Genomic DNA, 15,827 nt, shown 5'->3' with positions numbered 1-15,827 from the left:
CCATGAGAACCAGAATGAAAACTGTCTGCTGCTTAAATGTCATCCTTGTTCTGGTTGCACCTCCTGCCCTTTAAAATCCTCTGACGCAATACACTCACAGTCCTGCTTAAAATACACACACACACTGGGTTCTCCTGTCATCCTGTCTTTGGCATTCGTCAGCCTCTTAACTTACAGTATATAGCTCAGCTAGGAATGTATGTAAATACTCATAGGCACTAATTTTGCAGGCCAACAGTGCAGTGTATTTAAAACAGGAATGCCATTACTGTACTTGTAAAAGACGACCAGCTGACCCTCAGAGCCCTGCTTCTAGTTTTCACCCTAAAAGGCAGGCATGTTGGCACTGTAGGGACTCACAATCACAGTCACACAGTACACAAGGTCACCGCAGCTTTTTGTAGGCAACTCTGTCGCCTCTTCCCACACACTCATCTTTTCTTCTATCCTTTCTGCTCCTCTCTCTACATCCCACTCCTCTTCAGTTTCCCACATCTATACTTTCAGCTTTCAATATGCTTCATTGTGAGCAGCATGCACAGTAGGCTCCACTGGTGTGTGTGTGTGTGTGTTTGAAGGAGAACAATATTGTAAAGCACTTTGTAGATTCTGGCTAAGGTTGTAAGGCATTTAATGTGAGTGCAGATCATTTACAGTGAGGGAGAGACGACTTTTTTTTTAGGTTAAATTACATTCACTATTAAAGTCTACACTATTCCCCTGTTTATGTTAATGAAAAATATTCCCTGGGGCATAATTAGAGAAATAATAAAAGAGAAACATAATATACTTGAGAAGGTCCATTTTCAAATGTAAATTTGTGAGACTCTTGATCAAACAAATTTGTCAATTCGTTTAAAGTCAGTGTACTGTTTCAAAATTGTGGCCTCGGGAAAGAAAATCTGTTGCCAAAGTAAAAAAAACAAAAAAACTGAAAGCCATGTTTAGCTGTTTTGTTGTTATTTTTAAGCCAGAAATGACACTGTGTGATCTCATATGGCTAAAAAAGCAGGGATTGTTAACAGATCAGATACTGGTGAGCTCATATTCTAAATATAAACCTGCAAGCCAGTGCAAGCACTGTAGTGAAACATGAATATAGTTTACTGTATTTCATGTGTGTGTGTGTGTGTGTGTGTGTGTGTGTGTGTGTGTGTGTGTGTGTGTGTGTGTGTGTGTGTGTGTGTGTGTGTGAGACAGAAAACAAGCTAATCCTTTCTCCTTTGAATACTGCTTTAAGCTTCTCTAGTTTCATCTGTATTGTTCAGGTGAATTATAATGACTTCACTTTATAGCCAGACCACAGTTCTAATCATTGAAATGTCGGCATCAGGAATAAATACATAGACATGCCTGTCTGAACCACATGACTCCTTATGCAGAAACTACAAAAAAGAGGGCAGCAGAATATCTTTAATTACACTCAGTATTTTATTGAAGTTAAAATGATGTAACAATGGGATTTGAATACCATAATCATAGTTCGGTAGATGTATATTTTCACATTTTAGCTAGTAAAGTTGCCAGTAGAAGAGATATAGCCAAAGTTAACTGCCCCTACTTCAAAAGTTCAGAACTAAAACACACAGACATGCACACAGAAACACCCACACACACACACACACACACACACATACAAACCATCCCTATCACCCACACCTCAGTCTGTCATGAGATTTTCCTAGTGCGAGATGCTGAAGATAGATGTGCTATGTGTAACTGTGTGATAGCCTGTGACTGTTGGTATGGGTGTGTGTTTGCATGAGTGAATGTGTATGCTTCTGTGTGATTTATCAGCTTGTGACAGCAGGTTGGCTAATGTTAGAAGTGTGGTTAGCAGGTCTTCAAATAAACCGTTCAGCGAGCGAGACTTCACAGCGTCAGAGAGAGCTGGCGCTGGCACCTGCTGCTGCTGGAACACTGGAACATTTTCACTTTTCATCTTGGCTCTTGATGATGGAATCGAAAAGTTTTCAACTTAGATATAAACAGTGTCAGAACAGGTACAGCATGTTTTGGGTTTTTTTACACAGACAAACAGACTGATAGAGACAGATGGATACATGCATACATGATAGATGCTATACTTTGCAATATATGCCATTTTTCCACAGATCCATGGTTGCAGTTTGTAAACAACACACAGGTAGAATGTCACATTTTCTTTCAACACTCACACAAATGCCCAATATATAGAATCAGGACAAGACAGACAGAAAGATGGCTGCTTAACTACTCGGTGACAGAGAGGCAGTTGCCATGGTAGCTGTGGGCCCCATGGCAGCAGGTGCTGTTGCAATGCACACTTGTCCTCAATAACCCGCTCACACATGCCAGTTTGTGTTCATTTGTGTGTGTTTTCATATGAATCTCCGTGTACTTTGGTGTGTGCACGTTAGTATTAGTTTGCATCCGTCCAGTTGTGTGCCAGGCTGTGTTTGGGTATGTGCACTCATGCATATGATTTGCCTGTTGTTGCAATTTTGCCAGTGTGTGGAAATGGTGAGTATGTTTGTTCTGAGAGGAATACTGAGGTACTAGAAATGTAAAATTTGGTTCTATTTCTGCTGATTTTTACATTTAAACATATGTTTTCTCATTTTGGCCTTTATTAGAAAATAGATTGTTTTAAATCACAGTGAACAAAAAGATGGAATAAGGGGAAACCCAAATAAAAACACCCAAACTTCAGGAAGCATAACTGAATCTTAATTTGGAATTTTTTTTAAACCATTGCTAGTACAAAGTAATGCAAATGCTTTACAAAACAGAGGGAAACAGCCTTGCCAAGTAAAAAAAAGAAATTCCCTAGGGAAAAACTTCCCAAACTTGCTTTTTAAATTAGCCCGTGGCTGCAGTTCAAGAGTCAAAGTGGCATCTGCTGTACTAACACTTTGCACATCCATCTGCTGGATTTTAAAATGTGCATATTTTCCTACTAGTTTCCTTTTTAATTCACATTGGCAAACTCAGATTCATCGTGTGCCCTATTTCGGAGCAGGCAGACCTTTATGCAGCTTCTCTGGCTGCAGGGGATGGAGTCACCACGCAGACACAGTTTGCTGAATGTAGCAGCCTACTGGCAGGGGTAGTTAGTCTAATTAAGTGTGTCCACTCTGGGTCAGTGACAATAATGACAATAATAGCAATATTAGCAAGAGCAGTCTTCAAGAGCAAGAGTGGTTTCTTCCTCGCCTTCCTTTCGTAAATTTAAATATTTGTTTCTCTCATCTTCATTTCTCTAGTCTAGAGCCTCGTTTTGCAGAAAAAAACAAAGCACATCTGTGAGTGTGTGTATGCCAGTGTTTCGGCCACTTTGAACTTAAAAGGACTGTTTTGGGGTTAAGACTCTGATTCAGCTTTAAGGTTACATGTAGGTTTAGGTTGGGGTTAGGGCAAGAGCTGAGGTTTGACCTTTAGTTGTAGCTAAGCTAAGGTTAGGGGATGTTTTCTGTTAAGTGTAGGTGACATCTGGAAAAAAAGAGAGAGAGCTTGTATGTTAGTGTGTCTGTGTTGCTGGCAGAGGTGTGGACTCGAGTCACATGACTTGGACTCGAGTCAGACTCGAGTCATTAATTTTATGACTTTAGACTTGACTTGAAAAAATGTTCTAAGACTTGTGACTTGACTTGGACTTTTACACCAATGACTTGGGACTTGAATTGGACTTGAACCGGTTTACTTGAAAAGACTTGATATTTTACCCCAAATATAAAATTTAACATGCATATTATATAGAGATTGAAAATGTGACGTCATTCACGGGTAGAACCGCAAAGGATTCTGGGAACTCGTGGCAAGCGGTCAAGCGGTACTAGCGCACGCAGGCTTTCAATTAAAATCAGTTATACAGCGATAAAAAGAAACACAAAAATGTCAAGAAGCTGTTGTATTATTAACTGCAATAGCCGGTCGCATGACAGCCACGGGAAGCCGACGGGTAAAGAGATCGGTTGTTATCGGATTACGTCGTTGAAGAGAAATTGTTCAAGCCGTGTTTCCGAAGTAACAAAGAGGCGACGGATGGCCTGGATTGCAGCCATTCAAAGACCCATTATAACGTCCCAGAACACTCCAGCTCACAGGTTAGTCTGCTCCAAGCATTTACACAAAGGTCAGTCTGCTGTTGTAGTTAATGCGTCATTTTTCTTAACATAATTAGTGATATAGGTTACAAGCAAGTAACCTATATCAGAAATTGTCGCGCTATGCTCCTTTATTTATTGTGCATAAATAGTGAATTGTCCTGACACAATATTGCGTTTCGCTTCTGTTATTATGGTACATTGACAAAAACATATACTTTTATTCACAGGATAAAACAGTTGTTTTGTATCACTAATTGCCCAGTACGATTACAGCATACAGTATTATTGTCACTGCTACATTTCTGTGATGCTACCAGAAATGATTTCCACTGCTAATTAATTACCATTGAGCTCAAAGGTCCTATTAATAAACGGTTAACGAATGTGTATTTATGACGACGATTTGTGAGACTGGTAAACTTATGATACTTACGATGGTCTTTACTTTCTACACGGTGCATTTCAAGGTCCTGCACCCATCCGTCGGTAAACTGTACCTGGGCTTGTTGCAGTGACCTGAAGTTACTAAACTTCATGAGTGTATGCACTCACTCCAAGAAGCGTATAATTATAAATATGCATATAAATATGCTACGATGAGATAGCTGACTTCATCTAACTAGCAAATGTTGTCCAGGCTACGTTGGTGATACAGTTTTTTTTAATGTGTATGATATTTTTGTCATGCGATTTTAAAGCCGGTCCTACAACCGCATCCAAGAATAACATGCAGCTTATCTCAGAACTGTCGGTGAAAATTATTCTTGGAGCTAGGTTTAATTGAGCTGCATTTTAAAGAGGTGCAATTTCACAATTTGTGTATATTTTCTAAGTTCACTATTTTGTCATGTGTTGAGAAAAACACAGATTTAAAAATTACATGGTCTAATATTTACATTTAGCATATAACTGCAACATTTTTTTTTCATTTTTTTTTTTTAAAGACTCGAAAGGACTTGAAATTCAAAGTTTCAGACTTGTGACTTGACTCTGACTTTTACACCAGTGACTTGAGACTCGACTCTGACTTGCCTGACATTACTTGAGACTTGACTTGAGACTTGAGGATAAAGACTTGAGACTTACTTGAGACTTGCAAAACAATGACTTGGTCCCACCTCTGGTTGCTGGTATCTCATCTCTGCAAGGCAACATTTGTAGGCATAATGAGATGGGGGGGGATTCAGAGTACAAGCAAAGGGAGGCATAAGAGAAGGAAACAGCAAGTACAGACAATGGTTGCTGGGTGCTGCGTTGGACCACTTTGTCTCCATACCCTTTATCCCTGCTGGATCTTAATCAGCACATTTATGCTGGTTCCAGCTTTTCCCATAGCAGAGGGGTCTATTTCAAAAGGGCTGGCAATTGTCCTAATGAGATACACATGGTCAGAAATCCTGTTCAAGCCTCCAAGTGTACTCCACCATTATTCACACTCATTTGAATTTAACACACATGAAATACCAACTTTCTAATACCAACTTTTTTAATTAATAGATTTATTTTCCTAGAAGAGACCTTGCCAATACATTTACTGACACCTGCTCATCACTTATTTTTGTTATTTTACATATTTGCATGCATTCAATCTGTTAGCTGAAAGGAGTTCTACAGTCTCCTGACTTACTGGCTTGTCTGCTGACTTAGCCTCTAGGGCCAATGGTCAATATTTTACAGCTTCCTGCTTAAGAAACACACTTTTGTTTTATGACTTCCTGTTTTTCTGCCCATCCTTGTTTATTCATGCAGATAAATGCAATGTACCTGAACACAATCAAAGCCTACTCACGTGATTGATGAACCGAACTTGGATTACAAATGGAAACCAGAAAACGTCCATCATCCAAAGCTGTTATCAGTTTATAGTGATTATTTATGACCCAGCTCTTGAAAAGATTTAGTTGTATTTATGTTACCTCAAGGCACTTTAAACTGTTAGGCAAAGTCCTACAGTAGAAAGAACTATTATGATCAAACAATGCTGTATGAGCATGCACTTGATGAGGGTAGGAAGGAAGAACCAGACTCCAGGAGAAGCAGCTGTCTGCCCTCACCATTTTGGGGGTGAACAGAAAGAGAATATAGAAAACAAGAATATGGGGAGATTTCTTGACCTCTGTGGGCGACTTTTCTTTGGTGTGCCTTTGTCTGTAAATTCTAAACACTGCACAGTCCATGTAGGATATAAGTGCATTAGTTTTTCAGGTCATTTAACATACAGGGAGTGCAGAATTATTAGGCAAGTTGTATTTTTGAGGAATAATTTTATTATTGAACAACAACCATGTTCTCAATGAACCCAAAAAACTCATTAATATCAAAGCTGAATGTTTTTGGAAGTAGTTTTTAGTTTTAGCTATTTTAGGGGGATATCTGTGTGTGCAGGTGACTATTACTGTGCATAATTATTAGGCAACTTAACAAAAAACAAATATATACCCATTTCAATTATTTATTTTTACCAGTGAAACCAATATAACATCTCCACATTCACAAATATACATTTCTGACATTCAAAAACAAAACAAAAACAAATCAGCGACCAATATAGCCACCTTTCTTTGCAAGGACACTCAAAAGCCTGCCATCCATGGATTCTGTCAGTGTTTTGATCTGTTCACCATCAACATTGCGTGCAGCAGCAACCACAGCCTCCCAGACACTGTTCAGAGAGGTGTACTGTTTTCCCTCCTTGTAAATCTCACATTTGATGATGGACCACAGGTTCTCAATGGGGTTCAGATCAGGTGAACAAGGTGGCCATGTCATTAGTTGTTCTTCTTTTATACCCTTTCTTGCCAGCCACGCTGTGGAGTACTTGGACGCGTGTGATGGAGCATTGTCCTGCATGAAAATCATGTTTTTCTTGAAGGATGCAGACTTCTTCCTGTACCACTGCTTGAAGAAGGTGTCTTCCAGAAACTGGCAGTAGGACTGGGAGTTGAGCTTGACTCCATCCTCAACCCGAAAAGGCCCCACAAGCTCATCTTTGATGATACCAGCCCAAACCAGTACTCCACCTCCACCTTGCTGGCGTCTGAGTCGGACTGGAGCTCTCTGCCCTTTACCAATCCAGCCACGGGCCCATCCATCTGGCCCATCAAGACTCACTCTCATTTCATCAGTCCATAAAACCTTAGAAAAACCAGTCTTGAGATATTTCTTGGCCCAGTCTTGACGTTTCAGCTTGCGTGTCTTGTTCAGTGGTGCTCGTCTTTCAGCCTTTCTTACCTTGGCCATGTCTCTGAGTATTGCACACCTTGTGCTTTTGGGCACTCCAGTGATGTTGCAGCTCTGAAATATGGCCAAACTGGTGGCAAGTGGCATCTTGGCAGCTGCACGCTTGACTTTTCTCAGTTCATGGGTAGTTATTTTGCGCCTTGGTTTTTCCACACGCTTCTTGCGACCCTGTTGACTATTTTGAATGAAACGCTTGATTGTTCGATGATCACGCTTCAGAAGCTTTGCAATTTTGAGACTGCTGCATCCCTCTGCAAGATATCTCACTATTTTTGACTTTTCTGAGCCTGTCAAGTCCTTCTTTTGACCCATTTTGCCAAAGGAAAGGACGTTGCCTAATAATTATGCACACCTGATATACGGTGTTGATGTCATTAGACCACACCCCTTCTCATTACAGAGATGCACATCACCTAATATGCTTAATTGGTAGTAGGCTTTCGAGCCTATACAGCTTGGAGTAAGACAACATGCATGAAGAGGATGATGTGGACAAAATACTCATTTGCCTAATAATTCCGCACTCCCTGTATAAACAAAATGTATGATAGAAATAAATATCAACCAAATTTTAATCAACCAAAATACTTAAATATTAAAATACATGTCATGTCAGGACAAGTGCTTTCTTAGAAACACAGGAGTGAAGTTACTGAATTGGCATAGAGAGTCTGTCTGTATGTGTATGTCTGCAATGTGCGGGTGGGAGAGTATGGTGGCAAATTGACACAAACCCAGTGAGAACCTCTACAATTCAGCCTGCATCAGCATCTCTCCCTCTCTTCACACACATATCCCTCCATCCACATCATCTTGCTGTTATTGATAAAGTCCCCTCTTTATATGGTAATGTCTTTCACACCTGAAAGGCATCAGGAGGGCATGATCGCTCTCTCTCACACACAAAACTACATATATATATATATATATATATATATATATATATATATATATATATATATATATATATATATATATTAGGGGTGCAACGATATTCGTATCGATATTGAACCGTTCGATACAGTGCTTTCGGTTCGGTACGCATATGTATCGAACAATACAACATTTGTAATTTATTTTATCAACTTTCCTTCTGACGATGCTGTCTGTGTTGAGCGCTCAGTGAATCTGCGTTCGACTACTCCGCCTAGGCTGCACTGTCGAGCGCAGATCCACTGAGCGCTCAACACAGACAGCATAGTCAGAAGGAAGAGCGCAGGGCACCTCCCCCACCCCTCATTCAGATCTGGCGTTTGGAATTATTTTGGTTTTCATGTGACGTATGACCCTGAAGGTAAGCGAGTCATGGACTAAAGTAAAACAGTATGTTGGATGTGCCATGCAATGCTCAATTACATGGGTGGGAACTAGTGTGTTAGCGCAGTTAGCTCGTTAACGTGTTAGCCGTCTAGCCCCATGCACGGGGCGATCGGCGGTAGCTCGTTAACGGAGATTTGCCGTGTTGTGGCGTTAAGGTCATTTCAACGAGATTAACCTGAAAGCACTAGTGGGAACACAACGAATATGACTGCACATTTACGCCGACATCATCCTAGTGCAAAGACAAAAACAATAAGCATGCTACTAACTTTAGCCGAGTCATTTAGACAGCTGTTAGCACATGATTCTCCTTATGCTGCTGATAATATAGCCCAGAAGAAGCGGATAGTATAGCTTTTATTTTGGAAAGAGACATTTCTCTGTAATAAACTCTCTTTTCCAAAGATGAGTGATTCCTCAATCAGATACAGGGCTCGCAAAATCGCTAGCCCGACGTCCGGGGGCTAGCGATTTTTTTCAGACGGGCTACCCTGCCCGTCGGGCTATTGTAGGAAGGAAAAATATATGTCAATGCTTTTGCATTCTTTCAGAAATGTAGCTGGGTAATTATGTCATTGGCATCGGTGAGCCACTGTCAATATGTGACATATTGAAATTGCGTTTGAATTTGCGCTTGTTTTTTGATTTCACTTTGCAATCGTGCGAACTGTGTATAGAGAGCGACAGCACTGATCTGTGAGTGATGATAATTTGTGCACCAATTCCTCTGACATCGTCTTATTAATCGTTAGCTTACTATGCAAACATGACAAGTGAAATCTCCCGCAGCAAGCTTAAACATGTGAGAGGTTGATCGCGCAGAGAATCGCTGAGCTTATGTGAGTCCGTGTGTAAAAGCAGCAGTATATATATTTTAGTTCTGCTGAGCCAAATAAGACAGGTCAGGGTGAAGAAGTGACAGCCAAAGAAAAGCTTACCACAAAATGGAGAAGTTATGACAAATCAGACTATAAGGCAAAAAGAAAGTGCAGCTTTATGGTTTCATGGACAAAAGAATTTCTGTGGCTGCAATATGACGAGCTAAATAACCAGGGCTGCACATAAGTGGTCCGCAGGTGCGCATTCGCTGTCAAAATAAAAAACACGCACAAGGGTTAGGGTTAAATTTAAAAACTGTACTTTTGAGTTAAAATATATATTTATAATTTTAATAAATGACAAATTAAAAAGGCATGAACATTTTTTTTGTATCGAAAAAATATCGAACCGTGACACCAAAGTATCGAACCGAACCGAACCGTGAATTTTGTGTATCGTTGCACCCCTAATATATATATATATATATATATATATATATATATATATATATGCCAAAAACACACACTAAGACGCACTATTATTCATGTGAACTCATATAATTTCACCCTCTCTCCCAACACTTTCTCTCCCATCAATCTCTCTCAAACACACACACACACACACACACACACACACACACACACACACACAAACAACTACGAGGAACCCATTAACACTGATGGAGATATGTATGCCGCTCACATCTGTCACATGTCGCTGCCGTGGCAACACCAGCTGCCGTGGTTACCGGAGGCCTGCTTCTGTAGTGTTATGGGATTTGGTTATTATAGGATAGCTAGCTACCTGTGTGCAGAAAAATATCCCTTTGAGGACAGATTGCTGAGCAATGATACTCCACCATTTGATCTGATAAGTGGACTAATTACAGACTAATCACTGGTTGTAGGTGACAATTACTTGGTGACTGGGATTAGTTAAGATGATTAGATCCACAAGTGTATCGACATCACTTGTGTTCATGGATTGGAAAGGCGGCAATGGCAGACAAAACAATAAGCTTCAAATCTCCAGGTCACCTGATGGTCAAATAAACCTCTCATCATCTACACGTTTTACACTCCTACTGATACAGCATTAGCATTTCCATCCTTTGTGTCAGATGTGTTCAGATTGCTGAACCTCTGCCCAAAACTGCATCTACAAATTAAGGAACAACTTCAGAATAGTGTTCCTCAACATAAAATGAGGGTTCTAACATACATAATATAATCAACGGATTCGGAGAATCTGAAGAAATCTCTGTGTTCTAAAGAAAAGACTGAAAATAAGTTTTTGATGCTTGTGATCTTTGACCCTTAGGCGGGACTGCATTAAGCATGGGACACTTCCACAAACCACTACCCATAAACACAGTTTACTGTGCCATCCACAAATGCACTTTAAAGCTCTATGATGCAAAGAATCATAGACCTTTCAAATACTGAGGTCAGTGAATGCGTATGTGGTGCTTTGCTGTTAGCTTCTAGCATGCTAACCTATATGTGATCAAGACGCAGAAACACCACCATCTTCATTGGTGCTAAAATTAAAACGGGCTGATCTCATCTGGATTGTTATCATTCCTCTATTCAAATCCTTCAGTTCACACAGTTTGGGAGTGGAGTAGTGCCTATGGAACTGGCAGCTTTCACATCTGGAAAAAGCGCAAAACTGATTTTAGAGAAAACTGATTCTAAAAAGAGAGGGGATCACAAAATTTGCAGACAACTGCATTCTGTCCCAACTTTTGTGGAATTGGGGTTGTATTTTCTGTATTTACTTTTACAATGGTGGCTGCTTATATAAAACAGGAGCAGACTTTCAAATATTGAGGTCAGCAAATGCATATGCGACGCTTTGCTGTTAGCCTCAAACATTATAAGTTAGCTATTGTTAACACGGTGTGAAAGAAATCCATTATTTTTATTCATATGATACAGTGTGTTGAGTCAGGACTGAACCAATGTATGTTCCAAATACTATACCATACAAAATAATGTATAGGATGTATTGGTGTATTTTAAACACCCTTTCAAGCACCATAAAGCTGCTCCTAAAGTGGTCTTTATATCCCCTTACATGACAACCTCACACCTTTTCTGATTTATTTTCTTGTTAATTTTTCAAAGCTTTGACATCTAAATTATATGTAAACACTGAAATGATGGATACATGAATTCTAGGTACCTTCAAATGTGCACAACACGTGCTAGGTTATCAGGTTTTCAAATTTTTTGAAAATCAAATCAAATCAAATCACTTTTATTGTCACATTACATGTGCAGGTACATTGGTACAGCACATGTGAGTGAAATTCTTGTGTGCAAGCTTCACAAGCAACAGAGTTGTGCAAAATACAATAATGTAAACAAGCAAAATACAAGAATGGCTACATCTGAAACTAATAAATATATGTACAATATATAATAGTATATGCATTTCTGGATGTGTATACTAAATATTTTTCTACGTGTGTGTGTGTGTGTGTGTGTGTGTGTGTGTGTGTGTGTGTGTGTGTGTGTGTGTGTGTGTGTGTGTGTGTGTGTGTGTGTGTGTGTGTGTGTGTGTACACATATTTTACAAATTAAATAGAGTGCAGTTAGCAGAGAACTGGGATATTTTTAGATAATAACTCCGGGCTTGCACTTTCTGGCTGAGTTATGATAACTTGGGCGTGAACAAGCGAATAGGCTAAGTAAAAAAATAACCACTGCATGTCAGGATCATAGAAAGCTTTACTTTTTCAATCTGACTGCACGCTAACTGCAATGATCCCCGCCTTGGTAGCTGCTGACAGATGTTTAATCTACAACCACATCTAGGCAGACACATCAATGAATCTGTTAATACAAACATTTTAAGTGCATAAGGCATTTATATCCAGAAGAAACTCCAACGGTTAAGTGCACTGTACTTGACATAACATGTTCTAATTGACAAAAAAAAAGTACAGATAAAAGCAATCTTAATAAATCTCATACTGACATCAAGAGGTCCTTGGGGAGGGCATATATATTCACAAACATATCCTTCTTTGGCTCTATTCTTATGTCTCGTGGGAAACTGTATACGTTTCACTTTATAAACATGGATGGTTTTAACTTTCCACTGATCTAAAACAGTCACTTTGCTAGTGACTTAAACATACACACACATAGTGACCCACTTTCCTGAGCTAAACTGGACAAGCAAAAACAGATCACCCTCCATCCATTTATGATTTGGGTGTGTATATAAAGGATGAATACACAAACACAAGTCAGACATGTAGATATACACACCACTGCAATAAGGACAGAGGCCTTAAGTGAGTGCAGCTGTGTAGCCAGATGTGCTTTAGAGTCCTAGTTACAAGCATGCATGTATTACACTGCACTGTTTTACTACACATTGCTTGTACTGCCCCCTGCCTTTCTTTCTAATTTCTCGAGCTGACCTGAAATGAATTTAGATTTAAATGAGGACGTTTAAGTCGAATGACAAAGACAATCAGACAATAAAAAGATTTTCCTACTTTTCAAATACTCGTTTATCTTAGTTTCACTTCCCTCTCCTCATCTGCAAACCGTCATGTCTCCTTTGCGCCAAGAGCAATAAGGCTGCTCTTGAATTATTTAATGCATTAATGAGGCATTTTCAATAAGATGAAGGGGGGGGGGGACCTCAAACAAAGCAGCTTGTTTACATTAACTGATAGCTGCGTACACAGTCTATAAGTGGATGAGCATTCAAACCGTGGTTTGTCTTCAGCAATATATTATCTTGACATTTAAGCACAATGACAAATCATTTTATGGATGCTTGTTTTTATGCGTGTTTGTGAGCAGACTTGCACACACCTACACATTGAACTGCAGACATCCAGACAGGAAAATATTCAAAAGGTAAGCACGGCGAAGGTCATCATTAGCATAGTATTAACGACCCTGTGTGTGAATGTCTGAGCACTTGTATTACTCACACACTACTCACAAATGTGTTTACACAGTCACAGTGTGAGGACTTTTTTTATGTTTTATGGGGATGAAGAGTGAAAAAAAAATCATTAAATTTCAAAGTGAGTAATTTGATTTGAAGGCTACAATAAGGGTAAATCTATGGAAATTGAATGCAATGTATGCAATGGCTAAAGAAATGGTAATACGACTCTTTGTGTGTGTGGGTCAAGCATAACTTGCATAACGTTGTGTAGTCAGATCCATGACACAGACAAAGGCATGTGAACGTGTGTGTGTGTGTGTGTGTGTGTGTGTGTGTGTGTGTGTGTGTGTTAGCTGTTTAATCAGATGGTTGATGTGTGTTTGTGTTTTAGCTGTGCGGTGGGTCACATATGTCACAGTGTCCTGTGGGACTAACACGGGGTCTCACGCTGACAGTGCATCAGGAACCCATACACCCACACAAAATACACAAGCCAAATTGCTGCACTGGCATATTTGGAGAAGGAGAAGGATTATTAGGTCAAACTAATGACTTTAGTTCAGCGTTTCATGATGCAGAACACCTGCGTAGTTTAAACCATTCTTGTAAAACGTGTCTGGGTTTAAAAAAAAAGAAGAAAACCAGTCAGGAAATTCTAGATGGTTAAAATACCTGAACCATTAAATTTTTCAGTAACAGCCCAGAGGGTTTTTTTTCCATCAATGAAACTAACCTCTGCTCTTGCAGTGGAGTTTCTGCGCAGACAAGAGCAGAAAACACGTGTAATATAGGTAAGACACTTGAATTAGCAACTTCCAATTAAAGTTTCTTTATAACGTGCATAACTTCATCTCATGAGTAAAAACAAGCTGAAAGGAAGAGAGCAGGTTACATTTGTAATTTGATATTTTTCCTGCTGGGCATTCAGCAAGACAGTGCAAATTCTTTCTTTTTTTTGGGTTTAATTAAAAATTATCTTAATACTTTAGCTATCCAGCACTATGGTCAACCTGCTGTCTTTAAATGTGTTTATAATAAACTGATTTGACTTACATGTTGTTTTAAGTTTCTCAGGATTTAACCACTTCTCTACTTACATGAAACGTATTCATTTTACTGATAATAGGTGTTATTAAAAAATTATTATATTGATTTAATGCACTTCATTAGCTGTGGGTATTGTACTGTTGAATCAACACTTTTCAAGAAGTAGTGTCAGGTGTCTGTTTGAACTCGAGGATCGAACACTCTAATACTATAAAAAGAACCAACCCCAAGGAAAAAGAGTCAAAATAACTAATTTATGCAAGAACCGCTGGAGCGACTTGAGTCACTTCACACATGAGAAACTTCTTAAAAATAAAAATGCAAACAACAGATTTAAAAGTACAGAGACACGTGTTTTCTCTTCTTAGTGTGAAACTACTATCACAGTCTTCAAGGTGTTGCATCCACAGTGTAAAATAATGTAATACAACACATTTTTTCCAATGTCAAATTCCACTCCTGTTCATACTTTGAAGGTTAAATCAGTGAAGCAAATTGGGACAAGTCAATAAAATCTATTTTTTATTAACAGACCCTTGAGCCACATGAGATATTTTGAAATTCAATGACCCCAAGATTTCTGCACTAGATTCATTGATACTATTGAGCTCATTTCCACGTCTTCATCAATCCATTTTAATTACTTATCCAATTCAGGGTCACAGGCAGGCTGGAGACAATTCAGCTGACATTGGGCAAGAGGTGTAGTACACCCAGGACAGGTCACCAGTCTCTCACAGGGAGACAGACCACCATTCACACTCAAATTCATCTCTACTGCCAATTTAGATTCACCAAATAACCTAACATGCATGTCTTTGGACTGTGGGAGGAACTAGATCACCGAGAGGAAATTCACACAGGCAAACTCCACTTAGAAAGTCCCCATCCAAGTAATAAGGTGAACACCCACAATCTTATTGCTAACTATTGCCCACACACTATATGCCATCCTCATTTCCATATCCTCTTCCAGTAAGGTCATACTATTTTATGTCTATATTGAGACAGCTTTTAAATGAAGACATACACACTACCTAAACTAGTTATAATGCTGATTGTTGTGCATGCGTTTTTTCTACGCTGCAATAAAGTTAGCCACAATGGGAACTTTAATCAGCCTGAAATGAACCCAGCCTCACAAATGACGCTTTAATTAGTGGTCTGGCAACTGAGACTCCCAACTAACCCCTGCTGTTCCTAACAATTTCCAACTGTCATACTCTCGAACTAATAAAAATACAGCATTTCCACACCACTTGTTGTCTTACAGTCTTTACAGCAAATTCCACTATGCCACTCTAAGTCTACATCTGACTCAACAGCTTTGCCTTATCAGCCCCGTGGCATATAATTTAAGCCTATTTGTTACCAATTAACTCAATGTCTGAT

The 15,827-nt window shown here is 39.3% G+C and overlaps 1 protein-coding gene across 4 annotated transcripts in view; it reads right to left on the bottom strand.

Moving 5' to 3' along the window:
- The window catches only part of kif26ba (kinesin family member 26Ba), a 104,646-nt gene that overhangs the window by 86,209 nt on the left and 2,610 nt on the right, over positions 1–15,827 (bottom strand). The gene's annotated exons all lie outside the window — the stretch shown is intronic.

The sequence above is a fragment of the Diplotaxodon limnothrissa genome, linkage group LG1 (assembly GCF_057381915.1).
Source record: "Diplotaxodon limnothrissa isolate DT_005_m linkage group LG1, D_limnothrissa_male_GT1.1, whole genome shotgun sequence".
Classification (NCBI taxonomy): Eukaryota; Metazoa; Chordata; class Actinopteri; order Cichliformes; family Cichlidae; genus Diplotaxodon; species Diplotaxodon limnothrissa.
This window is presented reverse-complemented; position numbering and strand designations above follow the sequence as displayed.